This window comes from Pinus tabuliformis, chromosome 2_1 (genome assembly GCF_031772625.1).
Source record: "Pinus tabuliformis cultivar Carrire ecotype Pingquan chromosome 2_1, CPIR1, whole genome shotgun sequence".
In the NCBI taxonomy this organism is placed as follows: Eukaryota; Viridiplantae; Streptophyta; class Pinopsida; order Pinales; family Pinaceae; genus Pinus; species Pinus tabuliformis.
In genome coordinates this window covers 271371878-271395379 of record NC_142299.1, presented here as the reverse complement: position 1 = coordinate 271395379, position 23502 = coordinate 271371878, and positions in this window count along the sequence as shown.

The window sequence follows — 23502 nt, the reverse complement described above, 5'->3', positions numbered from 1 at the left end:
AAACTACTCTTTAATTTTGCATGCATCAATAAGTACCAAAACCACAAATATTAAACACATGCAACACTTTAATTATTATATGAAAAATTACTATCATATCTTGGGTTCCTTGAAATTTTGGAAGAACTTTAGTAGTAAAATTTTAACAGTAAATTTCCACAGTATAATTGTAGTAATAAAATTCAACAGTAAATTTCTGCCGTACATTTTAGTAGTAAGGTTTCAGCAGTAAAATTTCAGTAGTGAAATTTAATGGTAAAATCTCAGGAGTAAATCTCAGCAGTAAAATTTCAACAGTAAAATTCAGCAGTAAATCTCAGCAATAAAATTTCAGCAGTAAATTTCAGCCATAAGATTTCAATAGTAAAATTTAGAAGAAAGAATTCAACAGTAAAATTTCAACAATAAGTCAAACAAATTTCAGCAACAAGTGATATTTCAGTTGTAAATAGAACCAACAACAAGTGATATTTCAGTTGTAAATAGAACCAACAACAAGTGATATTTCAATAGAGAATAGAAGGAATAGCAAGTGATATTTCAACATAAAATAGAAGGATGACAACTCTTATCTTCTTGGGCTTGTCTTCATAAAATGTCTGATACCATGTTGAAATTCTAATGTTCTATGTTGTAACAATCACTTATTACAAGACTTCTTTATGTTGTAATATTATATAAACAATTGTAGATAGAACATAAATCAAATACACAATAGAAGACAACCAACAACAAAATGATACATGGAGAATTTAGGTCCAATGACCAAGGAAAAACCCACAAGGGGAAAGACCAACCAAATTCTTCTTCTATTATAAATCAATTGCTCCATAGAGATAGAAAGTACAATGAGAGATAAAGAGAATGAGTAAGTTAACCCAAATCTGAACAAGTTGTTGTATGAAATTATAATGTTCTATCCTATCTTCACTCTTATCTTCTTGGGCTTGTCTTCATAAAACCTCTGATACCATGTTTAAAATTCTAATATTCTATGTTGTAACAAACAATTATTATAAAACCTTTTTATGTTGTAATATTAGATCATTAATTGTAGATGGAACATAAATCAAATACACAATATAAGACAACCAAGAACAAAATGAGATACAAAGAAATTAAGTCCAATGACCAGGGGAAAACCCAACCAAATTATTCTTCTATTAGAAATCAATTGTTCCATATAGATACAAATTACAATGAGAGATAAAGAGAATGAGTAAATTGATCAACGTGGATATTGGTGGCCACTTGCCTATTCCAATTGGACCCCCACCATTGTTTCTTTTAGTTTTCCAGTTTCCTTATTTGTAGAACAATTTACTAATTTTGCCAGTTTTTCGAATCTTGAACTTCCAGAGCCATTTTGAGGCCCTAAACGAAGTTTTTTGGGAGAACCAGGACCAACATGGATCTTAAACCAATGTTGGTCATTCAAAAGTTGTCCACATCAAATGAATATCATATGCCAAAGTTACGATCCCAGGAAGTTGATGTACCAATTTACCCAAATGGGGCCCATAGTTTGGCGCTTCATCTCCTAGAGTTAGGTTTTTGTATGTTTAGAGTTTTACATTGTCTCTCAATAATAAATAAGCATTTGAGCCTCATTGTAACATAGTTGAGAGGCATGTAGCCACCACATATCTTCTTAGAGATAAGCTACCATCGCTCGAGCTAGTTTTATTTCCATTCTGTTTATAAGCATATTTTAGTATTTGATGTTAATGAAATGAAGAGTTATTTCTACTGCATCTTCGTATTTATGGTTATATCTATAATTTGTTTCATTCCTGTTTAAATCCGAATTAGTGGTATTAGAGCGGTTTGCACTTTCTTCTTTTTTCTTTGCATGTCCCCAATAAGGTCGGGATATAAGGAGTTAGGGCTCAATCTGGTTGAACCTTTTCAAGATCATCCTTGCAAACCTCGACGACTGCCCATGGTAGAAGAAAATAAATACTAGGAGGCAAGAGATCTTATCAAAATATTGCTTGAGGAGGCCCTCGAGAAACAAAGGAATGAGATGATGGATAACTTTGCCCAGATCCTTCAACAGTTTCCCATCGGGGGCGCATCCATATCTAGCAATCACTCTGGAAGCTCCACTCCTTTTAAGGTACATGTAAACTTTGGCATTCCCATATTTGAGGGCGATGCAGACGCTGTAGATAAGTGGTTAAATCTGCTAAAAGGATATTTTTCTGTTCATGATTTTTCCAACCGAGAAAAGATTACTTTTTCTCTCCTCAAAGTTCATACCTACTGTGAGCAAAATGATGAATGTATGACCTCACTGTTTTTAGCCACACCCATTTGGAATTCATTATGGGATGCCATCAAGGACCAGTACTACCTTGTCGGGAGCTATGAGGATAAACACATAAAGTTCACAATGCTGTGTTAGGGAAGGGACCAAGATGTGCCAAAGTTTACCAATGTTTTTCATACCCTTCGTACGAAGTTGGGTATCAAGGATTCTGAGAAAAATTTGGTACTCAAGTATTGTGGATGCCTACACAGGTACATCTAGGACGCGATGGAGCTCCTAGACATATCCTCACTTAGCACAGCGTATCGATACACCATCAAGATCAAGCATAAGTTTAAATAGAAGAAGCAAGACTTTGGATCTGCGAATCCGAAGTAAGGGAAAGGTACCCCCAAGCTGCAAAACAAAGGACAAAGCCAAGGCAAGGTGGCCCAAGACAACCCGCAAAATCCACAAACAAAGAACAACACGCGAAGCCAAAGAAGGACATGGGAAAGTAGTGTGAGTTTCATACGAGCTCCACTCACAACGCAAGTGAGTGTCAGGCCAGTCAGTCACTAGTGGCCGAGCTAAAGACTTCGGTATCAGATGCATGTTCTGAGTCTGAGTCAAAACCCAACAAGGGAAATGAAAAAGGGAAGAATATTATCGATCTGGAGCCCAACACCACTGTTTCCACCACGAAGATCCAGAAGGATGAACCTGAATATCCATAGGAGGAGGAGCACCTCTACCACTCCCAGATGTGGGTAAAGGCTTCCCCGTTATAGTTCATTGTCAATAGCGGGCGCCGGAAGAACCTCATTTCGATAGAGGCCATGAAGCAGTTGGTCTTATCGACCACAACACACCCATAACCGTACACCATCAGGTGGCTTCACCAAGGACAGGATCTTCATGAGAGCCAGCAGTGTCGCCTTCCATACCACATGAAGCCCTTCACGGATGAGGTATTATGTGACATTTCTCCCCTTTATGTTTGTGATGTATTCTTAGGCCAACCATACTTGTGGAAGGTCCATGTTGTGTATGGCTCAAGGCATCACATTGTTATTGTTACTTTGGGAGATAAGTTGTACAGGATACTTGAGGTAGCACCACCTACTGCCATCTCTTTGGTTATTGCAAAAAAATGCAATAAGCTCATTTCAAAAATCAGGAAATTTGTTTTCTTCATGATACGCCCTCATCGAAAGAAGAAGACGGTGGCCACGACCTCCAAGAAGGGCCACTCTGCACGACAACAATAGATGAACAAGGTCGTGGAGGAGTATGAGGACATCTTCACCTCCCCTGTAGGGGTGCCTCTACACCGTCAAGTCAATCACTCCATCAATCTAACCCCAGGTGTGTCATTGCCCAATGGACCAATCTATCGGTGCTTTGTTTTGGAGAAAAACGATATCAAGAGACAGATTCAGGAGTTGTTGCAGAAAGATCACATCCTCAATACATTTTGGTCCAGTCTCTCATCAATGTTGGACACTATGCTCACTAATTCCACAACTTTCAATCCCCAAACTGATGGCCTAACAGAGGTCATCAACAGGATGATCATACACATTCTGCGCATGTACAACTCAAAGCATCAACGCACATGGGATGAGAGCCTCCCCTATGTCCATCACAGCTATAACCAAGCTCTCCACAACTCGACTGACCACATTCCTTTTCAAGTGGGCTTGGGATTCCAACCACTATGTCCCATTGATATGGCCATACCATTTGTAGCTACTCCGACAGATTCGGCTCATGTACAGTTCGAAGCTGAAAACGAAAACATGTCCATTAAGCACATCTAACATATTCGCCAACAGGTCCATGACATTATGGAGAAATCAAATTCCAAGTACAAGCAACGACATGATCAACATCGAGTACCACACAAGTTTCAGGTGAGCAACAAAGTCTGGTTAACATTTGTAGAAGTAATGCCTTATCGGAGCCTATCGGAAACTTAAACAACTCTAATACGGTGCTTACACCATTAGCAAGGTTATGGGAGACAAAGCATTTGAGCTCATCGTTTCCCCATTCCTTGGCCTACATTGAGTGTTCAATGTGGACCGCCTTCGACCATACTTCCCACCATTGATAGACACATCATACATTGCAACACAACTCAAACCTACAGAGTTAAATCCATGTTGCATGGAACAAGCCACAACTGATTGAATCAAGGACACGCAGATTAAGAACACTCAATAGCAAAGGATCCAACTATATCGAGTTGTCAAAGTAGGCAAACTCCTTCACCAGGGACCAAGTTCAATAAAGGTTTCCTCATCTAATGGAGTAACTCAATGCAATGGGGACCATTGCTTCCTAAGGGAGGAGGAATGATCCAGGTGGATATTGGTGGACACCCGCCTATTCCCCTTGGACCCACACCATTATTTCTTTCAATTTTTCAGTTTCCTTATTTGTAGCACAATTTACTAATTTTGCCAGTTTTTCGAGTTGTGAACTTCTAGAGACGTTTTGAGGCCCTAAATGACATTTTTTGGGAAAACCAAGACAAACATGGGTCATTTATTGATGTTGGTCATTCAAAAATTGTAGTCCTCAGATAGATCTTTCTAACGAGGTATTGTGCACGTCAAATGGAGATCGTATGCCAAAGTTACAACCCCGGGAAGTTGATGTACCAATTTACCCAAACGAGGCCCATAGTTTGGCGCTTCATCTGCTAGGGTTATATTTTGTTATGTTTAGGGTTTTCCATTGTTTCTCAATAATATATAGGCCTTTGAGCCTCCTTGTAACATAGTTGAGAGGCATGTAGCCACCACATCTCTTCTCAGAGATAAGTTACCATCACCTGAGCTAGTCTTATTTCCATTCTGTTTGTAAGCATATTTCAGTATTTGAAATTAATGAAATGAAGAGTTATTTCTACTGCATCTATGTATTTATAATTATATCTGTATTTTGTTGTGTTCCTATTTAAATCCGGATCATGAGTTCACCCAAATCTGAACAAGTTGTAGTATGAAGATCACTAGTAGCAACAAGATATGCACACACTGAATTAACCTTCCCTTCAACTGAATCAACATTGATACATTGAAGCACTGAATCAACCTTGGCTCACAAAGTTCTTCTCTTACTCTCCAAGTGTCTCTCTCATGATCTTTTTGAGCTCTCTCCAACTCTCTCTCAAGTTTGAATTCTTCTTTCACAATTCACAAGTAGTGAGGCGAGAAAGAATGAGATATATATATATATATATATATATATATATATATATATATATATATATATATATATATATATATATATATATATATATATGAGGATCAAAAAATCCATGCCATAAAGGATGAGTAACTCACATGATAAGAGGAGAGTAACTCGTGCCCATTTAGGAAATGTAACTCATGCCATTAAGGAGGTACACATGCCTTTGTAAATTATGTTTTTAAGAGAGAGTGTAACATAAGCATTAAAGAGTGTATAAGAATGATCATTTATGACATGATTTTATTAAGTGTAAGAGAGTGTAAAATGATCATTCTTATGACATGAATTTATTAAGTGTAAGAGAGTGGAAAAGAATATTTTACGATGTGCTTTAATGGGTGTAAGAGAGTGCGATAGCATTAATGTGAGTGTAAGAGGAATATTTCATGTCAATAATGAGAGTGTAAGAGAACATTATTGAGAGCCATGAATGAGTGTCTTGAAATTCCTTTTAATAATAATAATAATATCATAAATATGATAATAATAATATTGATGATAAAATATTAAGTCGAGAATGAACTATTAATCTTTATTAATGATAAGAAGTGATTTTTCATGAACAATACTTGATTACCAATTGATTCAAGGTGATTTACTATCTTGAGACTTTCTATGTTTAGAAATTCATCCCTAAGCTACCAATTTTCAACATCTCTTAAAGATAGACCTCTTCCCTCCCATCTTCCCTCTTATAAGCCATACTCCTTGGCTTATCTCTGCATAGCCACGTCTTTAAAAAGACTTCTAAGCATCCAAATAACATTTACACCTCCCTCCTAATTGTGTCATGTATGGGGTTTCAATGTTCATAAGGTAGAGGCAGCATAGTGAACAAGGTTATGTAATGTTGTTGATGATGTCTCAATAATTAATTTTACTAGCGAGTTCTATTCATCGTCATGCTAAAAGAATGTTCCTGTCAAGTGAATATCTAGTTAAATCCATCCATTATTTAATGTATAACATCCTAAGTCCTACAAAATAGACCTATCTTCCTATTTACACTTTGATGTTGTGTCTATTACTTGGAGCACATAAATAAATAATATTGCTTCCTTAGCCATAATCAACTAGTTCCTTTGCATGTTTCATTCTCTTACAACTTATACCATTTGATTCAAAATTGTAGTGCACTACTTATTTGTTGAGTTGAATTGTCGTCTTTTATAATACATGTCAAGGCATCCCACATTTATTGATTCATTGGATGAAAGAACCAATTATTTTTGATCCACAATTATAGAGATGGGTTACATTCCCATTCAAGTAATGGGAGGAATTATTGTTCTTTATAAAGCGGTTTTTGATTTTATGTAGAAGTGCACACTTACTTCAATAAGTATCTTCTATCAATAATGAAATTATTTATCTATTTTGCATATCATTGTTTTGCATTCTACCCAACAACTTGTGTATTTTTGTAAAAGGTATATTTATTTTTGACTTATTTCCATGGAATTTATGATTGTTATTATCTTTATTCATTCTATTTTGGAATTTCGAACAAATCATACAATTTTCCAAAGAAAAGTTAATATAGAAATCAAAATCTATGTGTTTCCACAAACTTGTTTATAACCAAAAAATAGATCAAAATAGTACATGGGTCCTCACTAGCTCGCTGTTCAAATATAGGAAAAAATGGTATCTTCACATTTTAACAATTTGCAAGTAAACTTGCACAAAAATAAAATGTCAATACTCTACAAGGGTTGTATAAATATGTAAAAAATTCAACCTAATCTCCTTTTGCATATGAATAATCCTAGATAACCTCCAAAGGATTTCCAAATCCATAGAGAAACATAGAACCATAGCCCATACAAAATCTCTAAACAAAAAGGAAAACCAAACATGCAAGGGAGTCACTCTTGGTGTATGCATACAAAATGACCAAACAAATTTTAAGAGAAAACTTTTAAGATGTCAATGGCATAGCATACATAGATTCCAAAAGCCAATATGTCATGTTCTTTCTTTGGCAACAAAAGCTATAATTATAGTAACTAGTGTTGTCACTGTTATGACATTGACTAATGTGGTTAAGAATATGCTAAGCAAAGGAAATATTCATAAATCCGAGTATTCCCTTCAACCAAGTCTCTTTCCTCCCAACTAACTGGGCAAAAGCTTCATTCGTTGGAAGAATGACAACTTGGTAAAGTTACATCTCATAATGATAGTATAGATGATCCACTAAAGGAATGTAGTTTATCTATTTCCTTGAAAAGAAAGAATTTTGTGATGCTCCCCATGGTCTTTGTTGATTACTTGTGATGAACTATAAATCCAATTAGAAATTATGTTTTCTTGTTGTCTAATTGAATGTTTCTAAGTTGTCTATTTAGATAGGTGATCATTTATTTAGGTTCACTTGTGACTTATAGGTTGCACATATCCAACCATCTTAGAAATTATCATATCAACATGGAATTATATGGCTGGTTTAAAAGGCCTTTAGAGCTATTACACTATCACCCTGAAAAACTAAATCAACCTAAACTACATTCCCCATCACCTCATGACCAAAACATTGAGAGAGGATCAAGACCCAATTTGTATCTCCTTGCTAAATAGTATGACACTATTGTTGCATATATTGGCCCAGTAGAAGGTCAATTGTACTATTTTCCTACTATTGGGAGCAAATACATGAGTGATATTGAGATGTTTTATCTAAAGCAAGTAAAATATCCGAAGATCATGATAAGTAACATTGTCACTGGATATTAAAGAACTTGGCTTCGTTTGGTGGATATTTAGTAAAGCTCTACTATTTGTTATTTCTTGCACTTTTTCTCATTACACACTAGATCTTCCTCACACTACACTATAGTTAAACTATCCCCTCTCTTAGCGAAAAAAATATAGAATAAGTACAAATGAAAATGACTACGTCCATGTAAAAACGTCTTGAACGCAATGCTAATTTTTTTTTTAATGGGCATACTTCATAACTATGGAGGAAACTATCATTAGGAATTTATAGTTTAGTGCACAAGGAGAATGATAGGAATCTAGTCTAGAACTTGAGCTTCCTCTTTCAACCAATATTCTTTAACACATCAGTAAATACTAGTTATGATCTCAAATGAAACCACAAATACATTACTTCTTTGAAGGAGCCTAATTACAAATGGTCTTCGACATTTTGCATCAAGAATATTTACATGTTTCCCTTAACAATTAATTTTAGAAGCATTGGTTATGAGCTATGTTGATAAGGCATCGACTCTTTTAAGGAATTTTTGTGGATGACTAGAATTTTTGGTGACACAATAAACATAATAACCAACTACTTATTATAGAGATTATATGCTTCAAACAAAGAATCGGTGCAAATTTCTGCTATGATAGAAATGTGAAGGTGTAGATCAAGTTTTTCTTTTCATTAGGGGAATTTTGAGGTTTGAATTGGGCATCCTAAGGAAATTATAAAATAATAGTGGAAATGATAAAATAAGATTAGATTACATCATCAAATTTTAGAGGGAAAAAAGAAAAAAACTATTTTTTCAACTCATATTTTCAACTTGTCTCCCTATGGGTTTACTCAAATTTCAAGAAGAAACACTCGTTGGATGCAAAATTTGATTCCTCGTCCAAGGAGTACCCATGTTACATACTTTTGATGGACCCTGGTACACGAAAAATGAGAAATACATGAAAAACGTGATTGCAATGTATTTCTAATTTTTCGTGTAGTAGGGCCCATCAAAAGTATGCAACATGGGTACTCCTTGGATGATGAATTTAATTTTGCATCCAACAAGTACTCCCACTTGAAATTTGAGTAAGAAATTAGGGAGATACATTGAAAATATGAGTTGAAAAAAGAGTTTTTTTTTTAATATTTTTACTTTTTTTTTAATAAAAAATGGTGAATCATCCCCCATGGTTGACATCATCATCTTGAATGTTATTAGTTCTTATAAATTTTATTTTTGTTGTACATTTTTCTTAGGAGGCCCATTTTAGACCTCAAAATTCCCCTAATGACTGCTTAGACCCTTCAGAGTAAAGTGGGTTTCAATCTTTAGTTTTTCAATAAAATAAAGAATTGGAATGGGCTTCAAATAAATTGGATAGGGGACTAAAATCAAGAAATGTTCACATATTTATTCATCGAACATGGTTTTAATTGTTTATGCTTATTTGCTTTGTATGTAAATAATATTTTCTATTGCTTTGCAGATTTTCCATCAATAACAACAAGCTAATAGGGAGGAAACTTTGCTTGAGCTTGAGAACAAGAAAAAAATATTCTTGGAAAGGCTAAGGAAACATTAGGGAATGGAGAAGGAAGTTGTGGAGGAAGCACTCATATTTGCAGTGGAGCCAGTGCATGAAAATGATAACTCACATCAATCATCTCACCCCATGTTCTCACTAGAAAATGCATCATTCACCCAGTTAGATAAGGAACTGTTGTAGTGGCTGCAACACACTCCAAAATTTTGGATTGAACTTAACTTTCGGAGGCCTCCTTGGTCTTTCCCTTTATAGTTGCAAACACTTGAGCTCATTTCATTAGCTTTCTAAGAGTCTTTTCACCCCTTTTGCTTGCTTGATCAATTGTCGTCTTCTGGCATGTTTGATTGTGTTACCATGCTTGTGGCCCTTTTTTGGTGATTTCGAAGGTTGTTCATTGTGTATATGGGTTTTCCTAACTATCCAAACATCTGTCACAATCATACACAAAGTTTTAAGCACTATTGCACAAGTTTCGTCACGATCGTCCCAAGTTCGTATCATGTGTTGCACTTGTCGTTTTTTGTTCTAGGACAATCTCACAGAGGGTAATGCTTTGTCTTGTTGTTCTGGTGGCCTATGTTTTCATGTCGTCGAAGTATGCTAATTGTGTGATCACGAGTTGAAGTTCCTCACATGTTCACTTTCCTCCCGCACCTAGTTATATCTTTGTATTATTTTCGGTCAAGCAACTCACCTTCACTGGACCCTGACTGAATTACACACTTTGTAGTCTCACCCCTTAGTGATGAAACCTTGATGCCTGGAACTGTGCAGTGTGCAGTCAATATCCCCCAGGGAAGTTGAACTCCGCAATTCCAGAGCTGGGCAACATACCTTCATCCCCAAAATTGCGCAGTAACTTCTCTCGGCCTCACATGAACTTTGCATTTCACAAGATCAGTCATCAAGCTTCTTCCCTGCCTCCTGGAACCCTGCAATGCATTGAGGACCAAGTATGACTTGACTCCGATAATGACGCAAGAGAGTCTCCCTAGTGTCCTCCCTCAGCCGGGACTCAGTTATCTCAAGAACTACGTAGACTTGTCCTCTCAGGCCCCTTTATTGCCCAGTCCTTCCTTTCCTTTGAAAACTGTGCAAACCCACCTCCCAAGGCCTCATCTTGCATCAAACACTAATTGTCTCAACTGTGCAATCCTATCTCCTAGTGGCTTCTGCGTAATTTTTCCCGACAATGAGGACTGTGCTCAAGAGTTTCTCTACCAAGCCTTAGTTGTGCTATGTGTAGTCTCAGTGACCAACCTCCCTCCCTGTCACATGGAACTGCATAATGTGTAGTTATCTAGCCCTTTTTCCCAACCTGTCACCTGTCTTGGGCCCAGTCCATGGATGAAAATGCATCATCCTAGACTAGCTGGGAGTTTTTGGATTTGACATCGTCATGTGACGAGTGAATTGCAGGAAAAATTACACTATTAGATCGCGGTGAGATGATGAAGAAGGAGAAGGAGTGAACATACTAGAAGACACATTCACAGTTGGACAGACAAAGAAGCCTATCAAGTACAAGAAAAAGGAACACATGCATGCAACCACCTCTCAAGACTAGATATCATTGGAGACCCCACATCATCAAGCTATGAGTAGGAGAAGAGAAAGCACATCTAGGAACACATCGATCACTCATTAGTGGCAACGGCTTGACATTGCCACCTCAACAAGCTAGTCCATGTCAGCAATGTCATAACAAGTCGTGCCATGAGTTTTAAAAGGCCACGTCACTATTATGAGCCATGTATATTGTAAATCAAATGTAATGTAAAGTGGAAGTCCAATGGACACACACAAATATGAAGAGTCATGTCTATTGAAAAGTCATAGGTAGTTGAATAGTCATGAGGGTATTCAAAGAGTCACAAGGGTCAAGCATCACCCCTTGGTTTTATATACTCCCTCATTGTATGTGAAAAGGACTTTTCACTTTGGCTCCTACTACAAAGAATAGAGAGTTTCAGTCAGTTATTTGAGGAGCAAGGAGTGGCTCGAATGCCCCACTATTGGCGCTAGTGATGTATGATGTGAATATGTGTCTTGGAACATTTTCTTAATACAAAAGCCTTTTCAGGCTAGCACTTTTCCATGCATGACTTATGGATGTTTGTAAGACTATTTTGTAAGCATTTATATTTCATGTTTGTTTCACATGTACTAAGATAGTTTAACTATTTCAGTTGTTTTCTTTCTTATCTTGTTGGGAATGTGCTTCAATGCTCGTCACTGTTGTCTCATCCTTGTGAACTACTCCACAAGATACTAGACAGAGCTTTCTTGCTCATCGGTTATAATGACCGTCACATCCACTTTAGATTATTCCACTGGATGGTAGATGCGTTTTTCCCTATTATTTGGTTTTAACGACTGTAACATCCATTGTGGACTGTTTTGTTGGATGTTGGATAGTTCTTCCTAGTTCGCGTGTGTCTCTTACTGGGTAGTATTACTACCTCTCACTTAGAGACTCACTTTTCTCCTCCCTTTTCCAATAAGAGTACCTAGACATAGTCACACTGCACACTCACCAGGCACACTCACCTTGCTTTTCGAGGGTACCATTGCAACACTCTCTTGTGCTGAAAGCTAGAGCCGAGGCAAATATCTAAGCATTTGGCAACCGAACCATCATACCAGATGGGACAACTACACCAAACAATGTGAGGTATAATTGGGACCTCGTATCGGGGAGATACCTTGAATGTTGGTGGATCCATCACTGTCAACAGGAACACACCAAAGATTATGAAGATATGGATCATTCATTGAAGAATTATGCCATCATGGAGACAAGAGGCCAAGGAAGAAATGGTTTATGTTTAGCAAGGTAGGATAATGAATCAACTTGTGGGAGAAGCTACCATCGTCACATGGAACAACGTCGCTCTACCAAAAATATGCCTAGTAAGAGCTTCTCTTAGTCTCTAGATGGTATTTTGAAATTTCTATTTGATGGTTACATTATTAAGATGTGTGAAGTGTTTAGCCCTTCCTAAACTTTGGCCCTTAAAACTCACACATGCTTAGTGTGTGGTTTCCTTATTTTGGATATTCCTCTATTTCTCAACATGTTTGCATCATTCTCTCACTCAAATAAATAACATGCCAAATGCTATGAAGATCTAGACCATTCATTGAAGAATGATGCCAACAAGTCATTGGGATGAGGAGAAGAAGCCAAGGAAGAAATGGTTTCTGGTTTGGAAAGCCAAACATGCAAGTGAAGGTTTTAACCCTGTATAGAAATTACCTGCATACGAATTCTAAAACACAGAAAATAAACAATGTGAGAGCATAACACATAAAACACATATACACAGAGGTTTTCCCCTGAATCCCAAAACCGGGACTACCAGCTTGATTTTTCATTATGTTCCTTTCAATGGTACAATACATATTTATACATGCCAAAGCATCCAATACCATGGACCGAAAACCATTGCATCCAAAACCATGGACCGAAAACCATCGCATCCAAAACCATGTGCAAAAATCATGCACAAAACCATAGGTAGGTTTTCCCAAACTAGCATAGGGTCCAAAACCAAAATTTTTCGGGGCGTTGCCCCGGACCCCATATAGTGGGGTTAACTACACCCCTCAAACTCCCTGTGACTTCCTCCGCTATGTAATTGGTGCAACGAAGGGGGGGGGGGGCTCTGCCCCACTTCTAACCCCGCGGTTAAGTACGTAGGCTAGTCGTGGAAAGAATATAACACAACCCAACATTTTCCCACTTGTTGTTTTCTTTCCACAGGGGGCCATAAGAGAGCTTTGTCATTTATCCAGCCCTGCAACGCCCATTGTTTCTCTACACCAAGAGAATTTCTTAGAGCTCACTTATTTTGTCAATGTATCTGCAGTATTATTCAAAGTGTCCACCTTTACCAGCAACACTTTTTTTTCTTCTATCATATCCCTCACAAAGTGATACTAAACATCAATGTGCTTTGTCTTTGAATGATATGCAGGGTTCTTTTCCAAGAAAATTGCACTTTGGCTGTCACAGTCTATCCTTATAGCTCCTTGTACTAACCCCATACTTGAACACAATCTCTGCAACCAAACTGCTTCCTTGCTTGCATGAGTGGCTTCCATGTATTTTGCCTCTGTAGTTTATAGTGCCACTACAGATTGTTTCTTACTCATCCAACTGACTGCACCTCCAAATAGGTTAAACACATACCCACTTGTAGATCTTCTCTGATCCAGATCTCCAACTCAGTTTGCATCAACAAAGCCATGAATATCCAACACTCTGTCCAATCCTAATCTTCCATGGTAGCACAAACCATAATCACTAGTTCCACACAAATACCTGAAAACTAGCTTCACCGCTATCCAGTGCTCCTTCCCTGGTTTTGACATAAACCTGCTCAATACTCCCATTGCATGTGCAATGTCTAGTCTAGTACAGACCATCTCATACATCAGGCTACTGACTGCACTTGCATAATTATTCTTATTTTTCCTGGTTTTTAGGCTTTGCTAAATCATAAAATAATATCTAATTAATTGTGGCTATTGGATATAGTCTTATTGCTATAAAAGCCGCTAAATTACTCTAACCAATTACCCATTCTTACAATAAAAAAATAGAAATAAATATATCATTGGTATATTCAAAATTTGGAATAAGGCTCATGCGTAGTTAAAAACAATAGTCAAACTCACTCACGAGAGTTTGGTCTCTCACCAGAATGTTGAGAGAACATTGGTTTTGTCCAAATTATAGCCTATATTAAAACAACATCCATTTTTTAAGATTATGATTCAAATATTGCAATGGACTCTAAGGAGACTCGCGGTCATTATCAGTTGGATCAGCTGAGGCTGAAAAGAAACTCGCCACCGCTACAAGCACCAGGATTTTCCACATAAAGCTCATTGTCAAAGAAGCTTCTAGCAAAGTATCTGAGTAGCACAACAACCAATTTCCGCGGGTTGTTTTGTTTGAAGTATTCAAAACACCATGGAAGGGAAGCCATGGGATGGATCGATCTCCAAACCGCCCGTCTTTCTTTGCTTCTTTACCAATTCCATGGAAGGGAAAAAAGGTGTTGGGATAGAGTTAGGGGTAGGTGCATGTGAATGCTTTATCATAAGCTCCAAGTCATGAGAAGGTGGCTCAAAGGCCCCTCGAAATGCAGGCAAGAACAACCAAAACTGAAGAAAATGGTGTGAAAGAGCGTTCCAAGGCATGTTTCCATAGAAATAGGTAACATGGTCCATCAGGGGACCGGTATATAAATGGCGATTTTCTAGGAGTAATAAAGCCTAAAATATGGGGTGGGGACCTGGGTGTGATTTCAGGCTACTTAGATTTTTTTAACATATCAAAACTTTGTGCTCTATAATTATTCAATCCTCTGTAATTATTTAATCTCTTCTGCATTAATTAATTTGCAATTGTAACCATTTTCGTTTTACACACTGAGCAAAGCATGGAGAACCATTGTGTCAACACCTGTTTTGGAAACAAAATAATCAAAACGAAAAGAACAAAGTATGGCTATCACTTACTCGTTATTTCCATTATGTCAACCACTATTTTGGAAACAAAATAATCAAAATGCAAAGAACAAAGTATGGCTATCACTTACTCGTTATTTGGTTACTTGCTCGTTATTTGGTTACTTGGTTGGCATTCGAAGTTGCAGACTTTGCAGAATTTTGCCTATGCCCCTGCTCCTTACTGGAATTCACATTCAAGAATAACTTACAGTTAATTGGAATTTGGCACTTGAAAGTTGCAAGCTAATCACTGTAACGGCATAACATAACTGGGCATTGGGTAGCTAGGAAGTCACCAACCAGATTAATTGCTATGCCATTTACCACTCGAAAAATTGAAGTTAACATTTATGAGTAAGTTGGAACAATGCCAGGGAATCATTAAAAAAAATATTAATGAATCACGATTCACGATGATTTACTCTCACCGTTCACGTTTAAATTTTAACCACGACTCTCAAGCTTTTCCGTTACCTTTTCTAATTTTCGTCAACTTGCCAAGCCGAATATATATATATATATATATATATATATATATATATATATATATATATATATATATATATATATATATAATATATATATATATATATATATATATATATATATATATATATATATATATATATATATATATATATATATATATATATATATATAGATATGTATAGATATGTATAGATATATATATATATATATATATATATATATATCTATATATATATATATCTATATATATATATATCTATACATATCTATACATATCTATATATATATATATATATATATATATATATACATATCTATATATATATATATACATATATACATATATATATATATATATATATATATATATATATATATATATATATATATATATATATTATATAAAACAGCAACTTTTCATTTTTTAATATGCCCGTCATATTGACGTTTTTAAAAATTATTGACAAGTTACAAATTACGAGGAGATTTTGAAATAGATAATATTTTACGTGTAAAAATTCTAAATACGGGTATAGGGGCGTCAAATTTAACCCCTGAGCGGGGCTGATAGAGAATAAGTGCGGGTAGGAGGAACATTCTGAGCCAGCCGCGATATTAGGGATGCGAGCGACAAGAGAGTTAAGGGACAGTGGAAGAAGTGTTGCGGCAGAAGGAAGTAGTTGTTTCCCATCTTCAGTTGGTCGTCTAGAGAAAGGACAGGCGTTTTCTGCCCTATGTACAGAGACCCGTAATGACAGACTAAATGTTCAGGGAATTCCTAAATAATGTGGGCAACCCTGAGGGGGTTATGAAGAGACTAAACCTTAATTTACTATTACTTAAAAACGTTTAGAAAGCTGATTCTGACAACCTCTGTTGGTAACTCATTGGCACTAGCAACTAAGACTGCGCACAGTTATTATATTTGTCACATATCTTTTAATCCATAGTCATAGTGGGAAGTTGGAACTACGACTATTTAGAAAAGGCTATGTCAAAATCAAAATACTAACAATTCGAAATAAAATTAATAAAATAACTTAAAAAAATAAAAAATCACGAATGTACAATCTATCCATACCAAGAAATACATATAATACATGCCACATCACACCCTCAATGGTAAATTCCTGGGCATTCAACTCTTGGAGAAAGCACTCTCTTACTAGATCCGACTAAAATGGAAACCCGAGGAGAAATTTAAACATGAAATGGGTGCCAAAAGTTTTTCACTATAATATTTGCAACCATTGAAGATAAAATGTTTGTCTTTGAAAATGGCTCGTACTTATTCAACTCCACTAGACTCTACCTTTGCTTCTAGACAAAGAGATTTGTTCCATATAAAGAATATATCACCACAAATCTAGAATGGATCAAAATGTATTCATTTATTTAGGAATTATTTGGATGAGGAAAACCTCGCTCGCATCAACAAATCCATTGGACATTTTATAAAATAATTAGACCCAATAAAGAAATCCAAGTATATATATTATGCTTATATTTGTGTTTATATGAATATCTAAGAGCCACTCATAGAGTCGATTGATATTTATTATCATGATGAACTCTAGAAACCAACCCTAGATTATGAGCACATTCCCTTTCGGTATTCGAGATGCCATGTTTAGAACGTTAACCATAATCCTATGATCACCTCATATGAGCGAATCTTTACCAAGGGAAGTGGTAAACAAAAGGGCCTAAAAGACGACCCACCCCCCACCCCCCCCCCCCTCAACCCAATCACGCTACGAAGCAGCTGCCCATAAACAACTATTTTGACACCCTCTCCACTCTAGAAAACCAAGATCATCCTATGACCATACCATTCCTTAAAATTAAAATTAAAATACCAGACTCTCCTTAAAACTCATTCTTGGAACACTAAGTGAAGATGTTAGATCGAGCATATCTAAACTATAACAAGTTTTCCTCCAATTCATCCTTAAGGCAACCCGACTCTAGAAGATTGGGAGTCCAATCCCAATCAATAAAGGAGACAAAAAAATCCCATAGGGAATAAAGGAAAAGAGGAAGGAGAGGTAACCAACATATTTTTGAAGAACCGGGAGTCATGTTGGTCAACTCATGGTGAATCAAAGCGATCAAAAAGATTTATCCCTCTATCTATAAACCCACAACATGAAGATTGTCTCTTAAATATCATATGCCTCAAATAAAAAAGAAAACAAAGTCTCCTAAAAAAAAGTGGTTCTCTAAAATTCCCACCTTAATGATGCCTGAAGAAATAAATTTTTTAGGTGATTTAATTAATAACATAACTAGAAAATGGTGTACAGATTGCAAAGTGATAGCTCTCGATTCCTAGGGGATATCGTGTAGACTTGAAATTATAGAGAATGCATAGGAGGTTCTCATTCTCAACATTCTTTATCCATATAGAATACTTTCCATCTAATTTCAACTTGTTGGCTTTAGTGAAACATGTCACTTATAAATTATTTTATGAACCTTCCCTACCAAAGGATAAACCTCATTTTCTTAGATCTATCACTAGCACCATTAATCTTCTATCTCCATCCTTTTGGATTTTAGAGAATGAATTCTACATGATAAAACCTTGACATAAAAATGAGGGGGTGTAAAAAGAATTGATGTTGATTAGATTCAGTTTCAGGATACATTGGTGACCTCCCAAATAGCTAATTTGGACACTACAAATGACACCTTTACTTAGAATAATTGGAGAGGAGGTTCCAAATAACTGGCCGCCAAACTAGACAAGTTCCTAGTATCAAAATATATAATGAACTAGGACAACTTTCTAGAAGCATCTATTCTCCCCATCCATGGCTTTGACCATTGGCCTATATGTCTGAATATTGATATTAAAACATTTCTTAGAAATAGGCCCTTCATATTGGGAAATTATAGTTTCATTTTCCTGATTTTCAAGTGAACATAAAGGTATGGTGGAACAAACATGCAACTCTAGAAGGTACCTGAATGTACACGCTACAATAAAATCTTAAAATACATCAAATGGAAACTCAAAGGATGGAATAAATATAAATCTAGCAACATTTTAGAGGAAAAACATAAACTGGAAAATAAAATGGAAACAATTCCAAAGGAATCCAACCTTCATGGTATATCAGAGACATTAATTAAATAATAATTGGCTACTCTAAACCATCTTTAGGAACACTGAAAGAAAGAACTACTTTGGCAACAAAAATAAAGAAATCAATGGGTCAGAGAAGGGAAAAAAATATAACGTTCTTCCAGAATTCCATGTTGCAACATCACCATGATTATTACATCTCCTCTCTCAAAAATCATGAAGGAGTTAAGCTACAAGAGTATCAAGATATAACTCAAGACCCCAATGGATACTATTAATATCTTCTAAAAGGACCACTTAACAATAATAAATAAGCTATATAGAAAGTCACAAAGCATATTCCATCATTGGTAACATAGGAATGAAATGAGGTTGTCCATAGAGAAATATCCTTTGAAAAAGGAAGGAAATATTAGAGCAATGCACGATAACAAAGCTCCTGGCCTAGATGGTTTCACTGTAGAATTCTTCTAGAAATGTTGGCCCACTATAATCCATAATGTTTGGCAAGTCCTGGAAGAATCTCAATACACAAAGTCCATCTTATAGGCCATAGATGCTACCTTCCTCGCTTTGACGCCTAAAGAGGACAATGTGGAACATCTTAGTGGTTAGCAACCTGTTGACCTCTGCAATGCCACATATAACATCATTACCAAAACAATATCCAATTTACTCAAACCACTATTTCTAAATCTCATCTCATTAGAGTAAATTGTATATGTTGAAGGTCACCAGATCCTAAATTTCATCAAGGTCACCCATTAAACCATCCACTCCATGAAGCTCTCAAAAAAACAGGTATGTTGCTGAAACATGACTACTTAGAGGCCTTCAATAAGCTCAATTGGTTGTACCTTTCCAACATCCTCGTAGCCTTTGGATTGTATCAACGATTAGATCAACTAGACCAAAAACCTATTACCGTCAACATTTTTTTATCAATCCTACTAAATAGCTCCCTTACCATCCCATTTAAATCCTCGAGAGGCATAAGACAAGGAGACCCACTAGGAAGAGCTATGAAAGCAATAACAATGGAGAACAAAATCATAGGACTTCATCTAATTGGATAAGACCTTCCCTTAACCCACTAATAATTGTTTGGTGATACAATGGATTTGGGTACTCCCACCATCCAAGAGGCAAGGAAATTCATGCACATTTTGGATGACTTCACTCAAGTTTCAAGTATGGAAATAAAAAAAATTAAGCCTCAAGTTTTTGTTTTCAATACTTCAACCCCTTTTTAGACACATATAGCAAAATTGTTGGTTTCTAAATCATCTAACTTCCCTCTAAAATGGAATACATCTAATCCAATAGCATTGTTTTTCAGGTGTAAAGGATGTATGCTTTGCTCTCTTCTGTGAGGACTTGTGGCAATGGCTCCCTAAACTATGGGATCAATAATAACTCAAAAAAATATACACATAAATCACATTTTTCTCTTACTAACAATTAAGGGCTACTGGACCAATTTAGGCATGAGTGAAGATTGGAGACAATGGCTACTGAAATAAGATTGGAAACCCAAGCTAAAAGGGGAAGAATTGGACTCAATTCAAGGATAACCTCAAACAAAGGCTAATCCCATTCTCCTCCTACCCAGATATACTACAAAGGGGATACAACTCAAAGGGATCCTTTACCATTCGAGAAGCTTACCACCTAGTTGCAGGGAATCAAGAACAACAAAGATATACAATCTGGATGCACATTGGGAAGCATAACACCTAGCCAAAAACATCCTTATTTGTATATCTCTTAGTGAAAAACCAAACCTGGAGATGGGACAATATTAGAAAATGAAACCATCAAGGTCCCTCCAAATGCCCTCTCTATCTCTTCCACTCTAAAATCCTCAGCATCTATTCAATAGTTGCGCATCTCTAATGGTCTCTAGCTTTGATCGGAAAATTTCTTCAATTGTTCTAATTATGATTTGCTAAGCATTCCAAAAACCATTGCCCAATGGTGAAGCCAATATTTTCCAATCCTATTGTCAACTGCACCTAGACACTCTTCCCCAACTTCCTGTTATGTTTTCTAGATAGATTGTTTGATGTCTAATGCATAGGATGCCCCTCTCACAAACTCATGTGGCATCTTATATTAACTCTGCTTGTGTCTTCATGACATCCAAAATATTTGATGGGGAACACTATTATGGCTTCCTCGGTATGCATTCACATTCTACTCTATCACCCTCGTCAATATTTTTTCCTCCGTTCATTAGGGATTCGAATGGTATTTCCCCCTTTGTGTGTTCCTTCTAACTTATTTATTCTTTCCTTTCCATCTAGACTTTTCAAAACTTGTTAGAAATACATCCCCTTTTACCATTACTACTTCTTAATTTAACTTTTTGAAGGGACTACAACTTTTTTCTTGGTTGCATTATATTCATATTTTCGATTTGGGGTTACTCAATCATATTTGCCTCTTCCTTCCTATGGCAACAATGACTCATTAGTAGGATTGATATCGTGAAGGTGGTGGTGTTCGTGGTATTTTAGAGGCTTGCAAGCTTAGTCATGTTGAAGTTTTGATGCATTGTTTCCATACCCTCACTCCCCCTTAGATTTAGACAGAGCTCAATGAAGTGGAAGAAGATGCTCTTTAGGAGGGACATGGAATTTCAAACTCAAATGTTTTGGAATGTCTTTGTCCTCGCATTCTTAAGAAAGGGGACACCAAATGTATGGAAAACCACTAGTTGTACACTATCTAATCATATTCACAATTGAAAACTCTCTTGGGAAAAGTGTTTGTGGATATTAGGGATGTTGAAGACCATTTTTAATCAAGTTGGATCAATTGAAATTGTTGCTGATGGATGTTGAAGGTCATTTGGTTTGCATTGAGATTGGCTCACCTCCATGCCCAATAGGGGCATCACTTTGCAAGGACATAGATCATCTCATCAACATTGACACCTCCTTATCCTCATGATTCTCATGTTCCAAGCATGTTATGGTTTTCTCATGCTATCAAAAACTTTGGTCAATTTTTTTGTTATATTCTCAATTAGTTTTCCAACTTGAAGAATAGCTCTAAATCTTTATAACATGTTGCTTACTCAATTTTTTTCTTTTCAATTTTATAATGAGTAATCAATTATTTTATATATGGTTTAGTTTCCCTTATACTAAACTAAAAACAAATAACATTTCATATATTTCTATATTCAAGCTTTTGTGATCCATAATGAAATCACGTCTCTACATTGCTCTCTATTTAAGCCTTTGCTATGGTCTGCCTCTTCATCTGGTCCTCATTATGAACCACACTTGTTGGTTTGAAACGCCTCGGCCAAAAAATTCTCTTATATGATTTCTACCAAAAAAAAACTTTACTTAATCTCATATATTATTTATATAATTTTAAATATATATATATATATATATATATATATATATATATATATATATATATATATATATTTCGAAGTTATATATAGATGCAATTTATTATAGAAGTCCCCACCAAAATTCATACAATGTTCAAATACATAACACAATCTTTGTTCAAATACATAACGCGATAGTTGACGAGGGAAAAAAATTACAACACTAAATCAATGTTAATTTTATATTTTAAACACATTTTAATAAATTTAAATCAATGTTAATTTTATATTTTAAACGCATCTTAATAAAGCACTAAATTAACAGGATGGGTTTTGCGCGCTGCGTCCGCGTAGGTCAAGGCTAGCCTAGCCGCAGGAACCGCAGGATCATAGGCCACCTCACCTGATCGGCCAGCACAGTAGCAGTTTACAGTAATAGGTTTGGTTCAGGCTCCCGGAACGGTTATCGGCGGTTTGACCGGGATGGAGGACACCGGGTTCACGGACCTCGTGGACTACTCCGAGGATCCATTAGAAGGGCATAATATATTCGGAAACCCTAAGTTCCCGGGTTTCGATACAACAGTTGTTGAAGGGGAAACCACACAGAACATCATTCCTGAAGTCTCCCTGCCAGATCCACTCCCCTCAGCGCATGATCTGGATGCTCCACCGCTCTCGCCTGGAACCGCTGCCCTTCTACTCTCCTCGCTTTCACCAGACTCCTTGGCACTCGACCCGCTACCATCACCGCGATTCGATCCATCACAAGAACAAGCAGAGATTCGGGGGACCGCAGAAATACCCCAGCAAGAAGCAGGGATTCGGCCATCGGGTAGCTTCAGCACTCCGGCACTCAATGTTCAGCCTCCAAAACCCTCCCCCCCGGTTAGGGTTTCAAATCCCCTCATAGATCATCCGAAGGCACCTTGCACGAAGAAGCGGAAGACGAAGTGCATCAGAGCGACGGCAAAAGACATCACAGTAGCCTTCGGAGATCCCACCGACTTCGAAGATTCTATGGCACTGGCTCGAACGGTCCTGGTTGGACATGTGCGGGGGCGTACGTTTATGGCGGAAAGATTGACGCTATGGGTCAAAGAAATCTGGGGTGCTCTTCTCACGGAACTACCAGAGGTTCAAGAGCTTCCGAGGGGATGTTTCTCATTCCATTTTGCAACCGAGGTATGCACGGACACCGTACTAGCTCGGTATTGGCACATTGAAATGACACCTGTGCTATTGAAACGATGGAGCCCCCTATTCGATCCTGAG